The sequence below is a fragment of the Macrobrachium rosenbergii genome, chromosome 7 (genome assembly GCF_040412425.1).
Source record: "Macrobrachium rosenbergii isolate ZJJX-2024 chromosome 7, ASM4041242v1, whole genome shotgun sequence".
Lineage (NCBI taxonomy): Eukaryota > Metazoa > Arthropoda > Malacostraca > Decapoda > Palaemonidae > Macrobrachium > Macrobrachium rosenbergii.
Window position 1 is genome coordinate 25,767,057 of NC_089747.1, and position 10,444 is coordinate 25,777,500.

A 10,444-nucleotide genomic window follows, 5' to 3' on the forward strand; every position below is an offset into this window, starting at 1 on the left:
CAATAATTGCATTACAAATCATATGATAATTACTGTGTCACACCGTGATGTTTGAATGAATTTGTAGGAGAACATTCAGGTTGCTTGAATTGGCAGGAAATAACAATATGGCAACACTGGGTACAGAATAACAGTCATTCCTAAGATTTCAGGAAGGCATGTGCCACATCTCCTTGTTACAGTACATCTTTATATTTATCCATTAATTTACTCAAGGGATGTTGGCATTTTTAGTTCTTATCTTTTATAATACAATGTAATTTGTTAATATCAAGTACAAAAATTATTAGAAAGAGTATTTACAACTTAGTAAATCAGCACCTCTGCAAAGAGACTGCACGCTGGCTTAGAAATTTACAGTGTTCCCATCTGAATCTTTCATTGCCCATCTGAATCTTTCAGTGTTCCCATTGAGCATATTTCGCACATAGGCAAACATGCCAAGATGTAGGAATCCATGATCTTACTGTATGACTTCTCCATTGGTGAGCAGCTCTCCTTACTAAACCCAGAAGGCCTAGTTTTTTTTTTTTTTTTTTTTTTTTTTTTTTTGGCAGAAGAGAGTTCCCAGAAGGGGATTCAGGTTCTCCCATGCAACAGCTCAGCATTAAATTGGACCCCAACAGAGATCACCTTCCTTTCCCTGACATTCCTGTTTCTCCTATGGTTTCTAGTCCTTCATCCAAGCAGCCTTCTCTTCCAGGTGTTGTGGATCCAGCTATCTTGGCCTAGTTGGATGTTACACAAAAGTTGATTCTAACTGATGCCTGAGTGAATTTAGGAAGTAGGGATGTTATTGCTACTCATTAGGGTCAAACGAGCGACAACACATAATGACTTCAGTCAATTACAGAAAATTATAAATTACCAGATTAAGTTTAGAGAATTCATGACCCTTTCTCTACTTAAAAAGAATGCACTGCGTTGTGTTATAAAGATTTCCATAAAAGGACATACCATATTATATTATGTTTTACTCATAAATTATTACTTACTAATTTATATGATGTTATTGACGCAATTGCCAGGTTTGGATTATGATAGCGCGGGTAAACCACGATACCACTAATATATATATTCAATTTACTCAGTCCTGGAATCACGGCGTGATATGCATATCCCAAGCGGCGTATCGATCAAGGCAAATCAAATATATGATACTTATCCAAACCGGCTGATTCATCCATCTACTTCATTAACGCTGGGAAGGAACGACATGTTTAATCCAATCGAGCGAAATTCTGTTCACTAAATCCTCCGGCTGCCCAACCACACATTACAAAGTTGAGAGCAGGCGACTTTGGTCCGCGTGTCCACCTCTCACTATGAAAATAATTCGTTAGCTCTCTCACCCATACCCACGACTTTGGCCTCGTCCGCTCGATAAGTCAACAACAAGGCGAACTAAGCCACCAAAACAACACGAACGAGCGAAACTATCAAACAATTTACACACATTGTTAACCAATTATACAAACTATTACAAGACAATATTCTTTGGTAACAACGCTTATTACAACTAAATATAAATTAAACATTCATTTGTACACAAACCTGCACATCTCCACTTGACACCACGATATAAAAAGACACTTTCCATATACAACATAAACATATTCAATAACAATTGATTTTCCATGTATCGTTATTGTAAATAACGACATATTCCCCACCACGAAAAATTATAATACACTATTTACAACAGTCCCTTTTGAATCAAATCCTTTTCTAGTTTCTGCAGCCACCCGAGCAGCCCTCCTGGATGGTCGTGTACTCACTTCAGGAATTTTGGCAGGATCAGGAGTCTCAACTTCTTGCCACAACTCCTACGGATACAATTTCACAATAGGGCGCATGATCTGGCCATGGGAGGTTTTGAGGGTAGCTACTCTAACTACATTGTCAGACCCCTCATGCACCTGAATCACCTGACCCAACTTCCATTTGTTTCTTGGCCCTTCATCATGTACAGGGCGACATCTCTATTTTGGGCCAAAGGGTATGTTGGACTCCAATTCGATGAGTTTCTCTTAAAGAAACCAAATATTCATATTCCCATCTTTTCCATAATTGATCACACAATTTGGATATGTAAAGGAATCTCTTTTAAACAATTTCAGTTTTACTATACAATGGATCTTCAGATACCTCCTCCCAATTAATTGTTTCCTTGGGAAAGGATCTTAATTTTCTACCCAAGATCAGATGATTAGGTGTTAAAATCTCCTTCTGATCAAGGTCCCCCGATGTGTAGCTTAGTGGCCTGTCATTTATGATAGATTCCAATTCCACAAAATGCAGGATAATTCCTCATAACTGAGAAGGCTCGACCGACCACCTTCTTCATACAGGTCTTCAATAGTCGATCAGTCTCTCCCAGATTGCACCAAACCAAAGTGCTCTTGCTGGTATAAATTTCCACTTACACTCGATGTTCTCCAGATGTTTTTGAAAAAGGGGCTATCTGCCATTGTTTTCAGATATTCAGATGCTGCTACGAAAGTAGTGGCATTGTCATAACATTAGTGAAGGAAAGCCTTTACGGCTGCTAAACTTCGGAAGGCCATGAGGAATGAGTCAGCGGACTGATTTCTGACTACTTCCAGATGTATACCCCTGGTGATCGGGCATGTGAATAGTATGACATACACCTTTTCGAATTTGCTTCCCTTCTTTTATCCATAACGCCCGGTGTAATCTACTCCGTAACACTAAAAGGTTGTTTCCGTTGTACGAATTCCGGCAATAAGGGTATTATATTAGTTCTATATGGTTTTCCTTGAACTTTCTTACAGATCACACAATGATGTAACACGCTCTTGACCAGTTGTATGCAGCTGTGGAATCCAGAACTCCCTGTCTTACACTAGCTACAGTAGCGTTCACCCCCATGTGTGCTTGCATCACATGATGTCGTCTTATTATTAACTTACTCAGAACACAACCCTTTGGCAGTAAGGTAGGAAATTTGACTTCTTCAGGCAGTGTTGCGTGTTTCCAACCTGCCTCTACATCTCATTACATTATTATCAAAAACAAATTCAACTGGCGAATTAATGTCAATTTTTGGTTTGTTACCTCCCTCTTCAGGGCTTTATACTCTTCTGGAAAGTACTCTCTCTGCGAGAACAATTGTTTTAACATTTGCTTCTTGTAACTCTTCAAGTCAAACCACCAGTTTTTCTGTCATTGGTTGATAGTTTGCAATTCTTTATAAATCGCATTATCCAAGCTACGGTCTTAAAGACCTTATCAGCTCTGCTGAATCTTTCCCAATCCAGTAGGCGTGTTTCATCTATGTCCCCTACAACGTTGACTACAATGTCCTGTTCACCCTGCATATGTACTCCCCACCCATGACCTGTCGATTGGCAGAGTGTGATTTTTTTTAACCAAGGGGTCCCTCCCACCAATAGGGTTTTGCTAACACTTCAGCCCTCATTCCCGTGTCAACCAATCACTGGGATTTTCAGATGAGAGTCGTAAGATAGGATTGACCCGGAATCAAAGAGTTAATCTCAATTACTCTGTTTCTCACAAACACAGGCAGAACATTACTGGATACAATCCAGCTAAGGGCGACTTACTGTCTGACCAGACATATAATTGTTTAAACTCCTTTTCATCAAAGGAGTCAATAATAAATTTGGCTATTCTAGCTCCTAGCAACAATGCCATTAATTCCAATCTCAGGAATTAAATTCCTTAATGAAGCCACTCTACCCTTTGCCATAATTATATTAGAGTTTCACCATTTGCTCTATAGGCCACACAACCATATGAAGTTTTGCTAGCATCGCAGAATATGTACAAGTTATCAACAGTTCCCAGGCTAGCACTCCTAGGAAAAGATATTTCAAGACACTTCTCTAAGTCCTTGCGTAATTCAGTCCATTCCTCTTGTAGCGGGTTCATGAGTTGTTCGTCCCAATCCCAGATGTTCCTTCCACAATTGCTGTAAAAAATATCCTACTTTCATAGTAACAGGAGAAGCAATCCCAATGGATGCGTATATTTGGGCAATGGTACTGAGAATTTCTCTTTCGTTTGACTTGTTTTATTAATATGAGTTGGATTGATAGTTAAGGCGTCTTTAATTTTATCCCAATTTAATCCCAATACTTTATGAATTGGTTTTTGTTTGGCTTCAATATGACAAGCAGCAGCAATAGTTTGTATAGACTACTTTATTGCTAACCCACTCCTTCAAATATAAGTGAGCTTGAGCAAAAATTTTGTTGGCATTAAAGTATAAATCCATCAACTCAGATTCATTATTAGCATAAATTGCAAATTATCTACATACAGACCTCTCTTCATTTTTTCCCACTACATCCACTGTATTGGACCGGGGTGGCCACGAGACCACAGTGGTTAAGTGATGCTTGATGGTTGCATTTAGAAGAAAAGGTGAACATGTAGCTCCAAATAATACTACTCTAAATCTGTATACTATTAGTTTACTATTGGGATCTGTCGGATTTTCCAACCATAAAAAACAGCGTATAATTGCGATCTTCTTCATAACTGAATCATTAAAAATGCCTTCTCAATGTTACTTATACAAGCAAAGGTTTTAGTTCTAAATTGCAGCAGGACTCTGAGCAGATCAGCCCGTTACGTGTGGTCAGTCCATAGACAATCATTCAGGCTTAATCCATTTTTACCTTGTTTTGATGAGCAATCAAACACTATTCTTATTGGAGTAGTGGCACTATCTCTAAGCACTCCATGATGTGCCAAGTAATGACAATCCACATCAGATTTATTATAGATCACCCTCTCAATGAATCCTCTATCTTCTTGCTCTTGCAAGATTTTCTGATAATGTTCCAAGTAATCCACATCCTTCTGAAACTTGATGCTCTGCTGTCGAAGTCTGCTCATGGCTAATCCAAAATTTATCATCAATCTGAATCTATTGGTTTTCCATGGCAACGCCACAACATACTGTTTATCAATTTCAGAATAGGTAATAGTGCTCTCAAAGTCCTTTAAGACCCTCTGGTCTTGTTCTCGTAACTCACTGCAATCTATTCCCAATCTGTCCAAACTCCTGTAACGCGTCCAGATCAGTCTTGGGATTTTCATTATTAGTAGCTTCAATTTCTTCAGTTTGTACAGCTAGCTTCAAAACAGTCATGAGTCTCCCTAGTGGAGGAGCACTACATGTGCCGGTCCTCCCACATAACCGAATATGGTCGGCAGCAATATTAAATTTCTAACCCTTTTTGAACCCTGGATGCAAAATATTGTAAACATTATCAACCCCTATTAACAATTCAATAGTTGATTGATTTTCAACAGGCAAATCGAAATCTTTATCAGCCAAGCTGATCTTAGTTTTACATAACGACCTCAAACTTCTCTTAACGTCCGAATTTCTTCGCATATTCTGGCAGCTCATCCACCACTATGCAGTCCATTATTATCAATTCACCTTTATGCGGTATGGCGACGCTTATCATCTCGTATTCATGAACAGGTTTACTAGTTAGATAACCTCTCAAGGCTATCTTTTCAACTCCTTTGGACCTATATTGCAATCTCTCTAGAGCTGATCTTTTAATGAGCGTTCTCTCGGCGCAAAGTATCAACAGCCCTCTTAGTCGTACCATGCGACCTTTCTTCCCTTTCAAAGGGAATTGTTGCTGTTAGTAATATGGATCGCTTACCCAACTTATTTGTTTTGTCCTGTTCATTTACTGATAGCGTTCCCACTTGTACACCACTTGGTTTATTCTTGCTTTGTTTTTCTGTTTGGTCCCTATCACACAAGATGCGATGATGTCTCATCTTACAACCCTTATTGCAACTTGGTTTGTCACAGTCCACACTAAAATGCTTCTTAGAAGCGCACACAAAACACAACTGCAAAGCTCTGATCACGATTCAACCTTTCATTTCTTGTTGCGTAAGTTTTGCACTGTGTCCACCAATGTTCATTATCACAAAGAGCACATCTTCTGGATTGCTGATGACTGGACTTATTCACATTTCCTTTGTTTTTTGGTCTAACAGCTTGGGATTGATTTACTGTGAAGGTAGATATTGACGACAGAGTTTCAGATTTATTCACATTAGTTGAAACAAAAGTTCTTAAATTGCTAATTTCCTCTTCTAGGTATTTCTTAAAGGTGTCTAATACCAACCAATCGTCTCCACACCTCACGCTTCACAGTCTCACTGGCTTTTAGGCAATTTGGTATAGAGCAAAATAGTATAAAGCTCATTTAATTCCAGCTTTTCACTTTCAAACGATCTTATTGAGCATTCAAAATTAGCTCTGAAGTTTGCAGTGATTCAGAACTGGCAGCAGGAGACTCCATTTCCAGCAATCTTCTCACCCAGAACATGCTTAATTTCATCTCTCTTCCCATAAGTAGATAGGAGAAGAGCTACAGCTTGTGGATAATTGGCAGCCTCAAATTTAAATCCGAGATTAATTTGAAGCTTCTCCTGTGAGCAAACTTCTTAGATATGAAAACTTCTGAATTGGTTCCAAGTCTTTCTGCTGGTGTATTGACACATTGTATAGTTCCCAGAAGGAATTCCATTCTAATATATCTCCAGAGAAATGCAGAAGATCAGTTTGGGCAATCTAATACTGGCTTTAGGTAGTGGTGGAGGTTGCATTAGCGGATCGAATGGAGAAGTTATTAATTTCAAAAGCTAGTAATGGAGCTATTGAGTTTGCTGATCGTGTCTGAACGTCTCTTGCATAGTCAGCTTGATTTACCATTTCATCAGACATTTCTTCTACTGTAACTGAATCCAAAATTTGTTCATCCAAAGCAAGAACTTTCTTCAAATTATCTTCAATAGAATCCCTAAGGGAAGTTATAGCATCAATGTCTCCCGAATCGATCACTCCGGTCATCTTCCCAAGAAAACGTGTGATAACGGATTTATAACCGCCACGTCTACGCATCAATGACTCCATTGTGACAAGACTAAACTCAGAAAATACAAATACAATATAATATATTCACAATTTCAATAATTAATAAATATGCATCCAACTATAATAACTGGTTCAAAAGTTAAATTCATAAAATTTCACAAAGGTGACTCATCACCCAATAATTTTCTCCCAAATTAAACAATCAATGAAAAGGAGAATTTTATTATACGTGTGTAGTGGGATGTGCAGGCCCTGTACCATACTTAACCCAGCTCCTAATCTGAAGGGAAGGGCGGGGTAACCACGATCCTACTCACCTTCTACTGCCCTTTACTTTTCACATATTTACTTGACTCAAGCGCCAAATCGTTGAGCCAAGGCCCTATAACTTTATGATGAAAATGAATCCCATCTCTTGCTAAATCACATTCTGTTAATAGAGTAGGGATCACCTAACTCTTGTATCTCGCTTTAATTTTTGTTTAAACAGTTTTTCTCTTTTGATAGTTTTTGGCAGAGGTTCTAGATGGTGTTTCACGTATTTCTATTAACATAACAAAAACCTCTGAGTTATTAACTGTGCGTAGACCTTCTACCAAACCTAGAATATTTGTGTGAATACTATTCACCAGGTTAGGATCATCTCCGGGTACATCTAAGTCATTGCTACCTATGAACAAGATAGTGATACTAGGCCCATAGGTGGTAAGTTCGGTTATCAGGGCAGGTGTCAAAGGTTGGTTGTAACAGCCCTGGTCTACAAATGTCTTATATTCTAAGGGTTCCAATAATGCCGATCTACCACTATGAAAACAATTCTCCATATGGGTGACATGAGAATGTCCCACAATAGCTACTACGATTCATTATTAAATTGATAAATGAGAAATAATAATATACTAACAAAAGAAAATTTACATTAATTCAAAGTAAGGGAAAATAACAAAACCAAAATTAGGGCTTAAGGCAAGCAGGACAAGGCCTTACTAATTTAATTAAACATCATATTCAAAAAACTGTTTTAATTAAGCCTGAATACTCTCCTACCTACAAGTTGCACGAAAAAAAGGTAAATTTAATGTTTCTTGCGACACCTCACTAAGAAAAAAAAAAAAAGGAGAAGAGTTAACCACGTCTGTTTATGTAGGCAAGATACATAAACTAATTTTAAGGAAAAGCGCGCTATAAGTGATACAACAAGGTTAGGAAGGCAGGCATAATTCAACAAAACATCAACATAACATAGTTAATAGCAAGAAAAACCAGCGTAAATGTCTATAGAATCATCAGCGGTTGCTAATGCGTACCACATGTGACTAAACCAAAGAATTACCACATGATCAATTTCAAAAACTAAAAATACCGAAAATTATCACAAATTATTAATGATCCTGGTCACGGCACCATATATTGCTACTCATTAGGGTCAAAGGCGACAACACATAATGACTTCAGTCAATTACAGAAAATTATAAATTACCAGATTCGTTTAGAGAATTCATGACCCTTTCTCTACTTAAAGAATGCACTGCGTTGTGTTTTAAAGATTTCCATAAAAGGACATACCATATTATATTATGTTTTACTCATAAATTACTTACTAATTTATATGATGTTATTAGCGCCAATTGCGGGTTTGGATTATGATAAACGCGGGTAAACCACGATACCACTAATATATATATTCAATTTACTCAGTCCTGGAATCCCCGCGTGAGATATGCATATCCCAAGCGGCGTATCGATCAAGGCAAATCAAATATATGATACTTATCCAAACTTCGGCTGATTCATCCATCTACTTCATTAAACGCTGGGAAGGAACGACATGTTTAATCAATCGAAGCGAAATTCTGTTCACTAAATCCTCCGGCTACCCAACCACATTACAAAGTTGAGAGCAGACGGACTTTGGTCAGCGTGTCCACCTCTCACTATGAAAATAATTCGTTCGCTCTCTCACCCATACCCACGACTTTGGCCTCGTCCGCTCACGATAAGAGTCAACAACAAGGCGAACTAAGCCACCAAAACAACACGAACGAGCGAAACTATCAAACAATTTACACGCATTGTTAACCAATTATACAAACTATTCGCAAGACAATATTCTTTGGTAACAACGCTTATTACAACTAAATATAAATTAAACATTCATTTGTACACAAACCTGCACATCTCACTTGACACCATGCGATATAAAAGAACACTTTCCATATACAACATAAACATATTCAATAACAATTGATTTTCCACGTCGTTATTGTAAGTAACGACAGATGTAAGGAGATCTTGTCCAGTATTAAGGAATCTCTTGATACTGAGTGCCACTATCTTCGCCAGTGATGCATACCAGCAAATAGTTGAAATCTGTGAATAGTTAACACCCCCTCTAAAAATGCTTATAGTTGCCTATCTTGAAAGTTCAAGTACCAAATGTTTACCTTAAACTAGCATCCTACATCAAATATACCTTAAACTATTATCCTATTACTGTATTAATCTTTGAAATTATATTATTATCATTTCAAAGTCATCTTAATCGTTTTACCCTTAAAAAATATATATATGTACATACTTTAATATATATGTAGGTACTTCTAATCCTTCCCGCCAATAACAGAGAGAGAGTATATCTTTCTGTCAACCACTCTTCCTTACTATCTATCTATCTATCTGTCTTGATTTTTTTTACACAAAACAAACATGCCCCCAAAATGGCCAGCCGCGATTCCTGCGAACGTCATATATTAACGAAAAAAATAGCTAAATTAATTTCACAACGAGACGTATTTAAGTTATATTTCGACTTAAAAACACTTTGTATAACGAAAAATATCCTTGTCCCAAATAAATAAAGTATCCATATTCATTTACGCTAACTGGAAGCAAGAAAAGCGCTTTGAACTTAGTTAAATGCGGTGAAGTAAACACCGCGATATCGATTCCCAAAACAAAACATTGATCGCAATTTATAATACAAAAGCAATATGAGAATGTATGCAATTGGAAACAATGTAGTAAAGCATAACTTTTTAAAAGATCCATGAAAAAGATGCACATTCGTTATGTTGATGTTTGTATAATACTGTTAATGTGTGAATAGAGTTCAGTATAATGTAGGCTAGGCTACCAGTTTGTTGATGTAGCACACTGCGCCACCAAATCGAAGCGGCCAGCGAGCGAGTTAGTGCAGCGACCTGGGAAATTTGAAAATTAGTGCAGAAACATTAGAAATTACTGTACTCTAGCCGAAATTTGTGCTGGATTACTGATTGTTCCGGACTACTGATTGCCGTATTAGTGATGGTCAACCTGTATATGTATACAGTATATATGCATATATATGTATAGTATATATGCACAGTATGTATATGTATGTGTATATATATGTATGTATGTATATATATATATATATTATATATTATATATATATATATATATATATATATATATATATATATATATATATATATATATATATATATATATATATATATATATATATGTACTGTATATGTATATATATATATATAATCA

General features: G+C 37.1%; 1 protein-coding gene across 3 annotated transcripts in view; it reads left to right on the plus strand.

Moving 5' to 3' along the window:
- LOC136840240 (uncharacterized) overlaps positions 1-10,444 on the plus strand; it is a 91,181-nt gene that overhangs the window by 69,556 nt on the left and 11,181 nt on the right. The gene's annotated exons all lie outside the window — the stretch shown is intronic.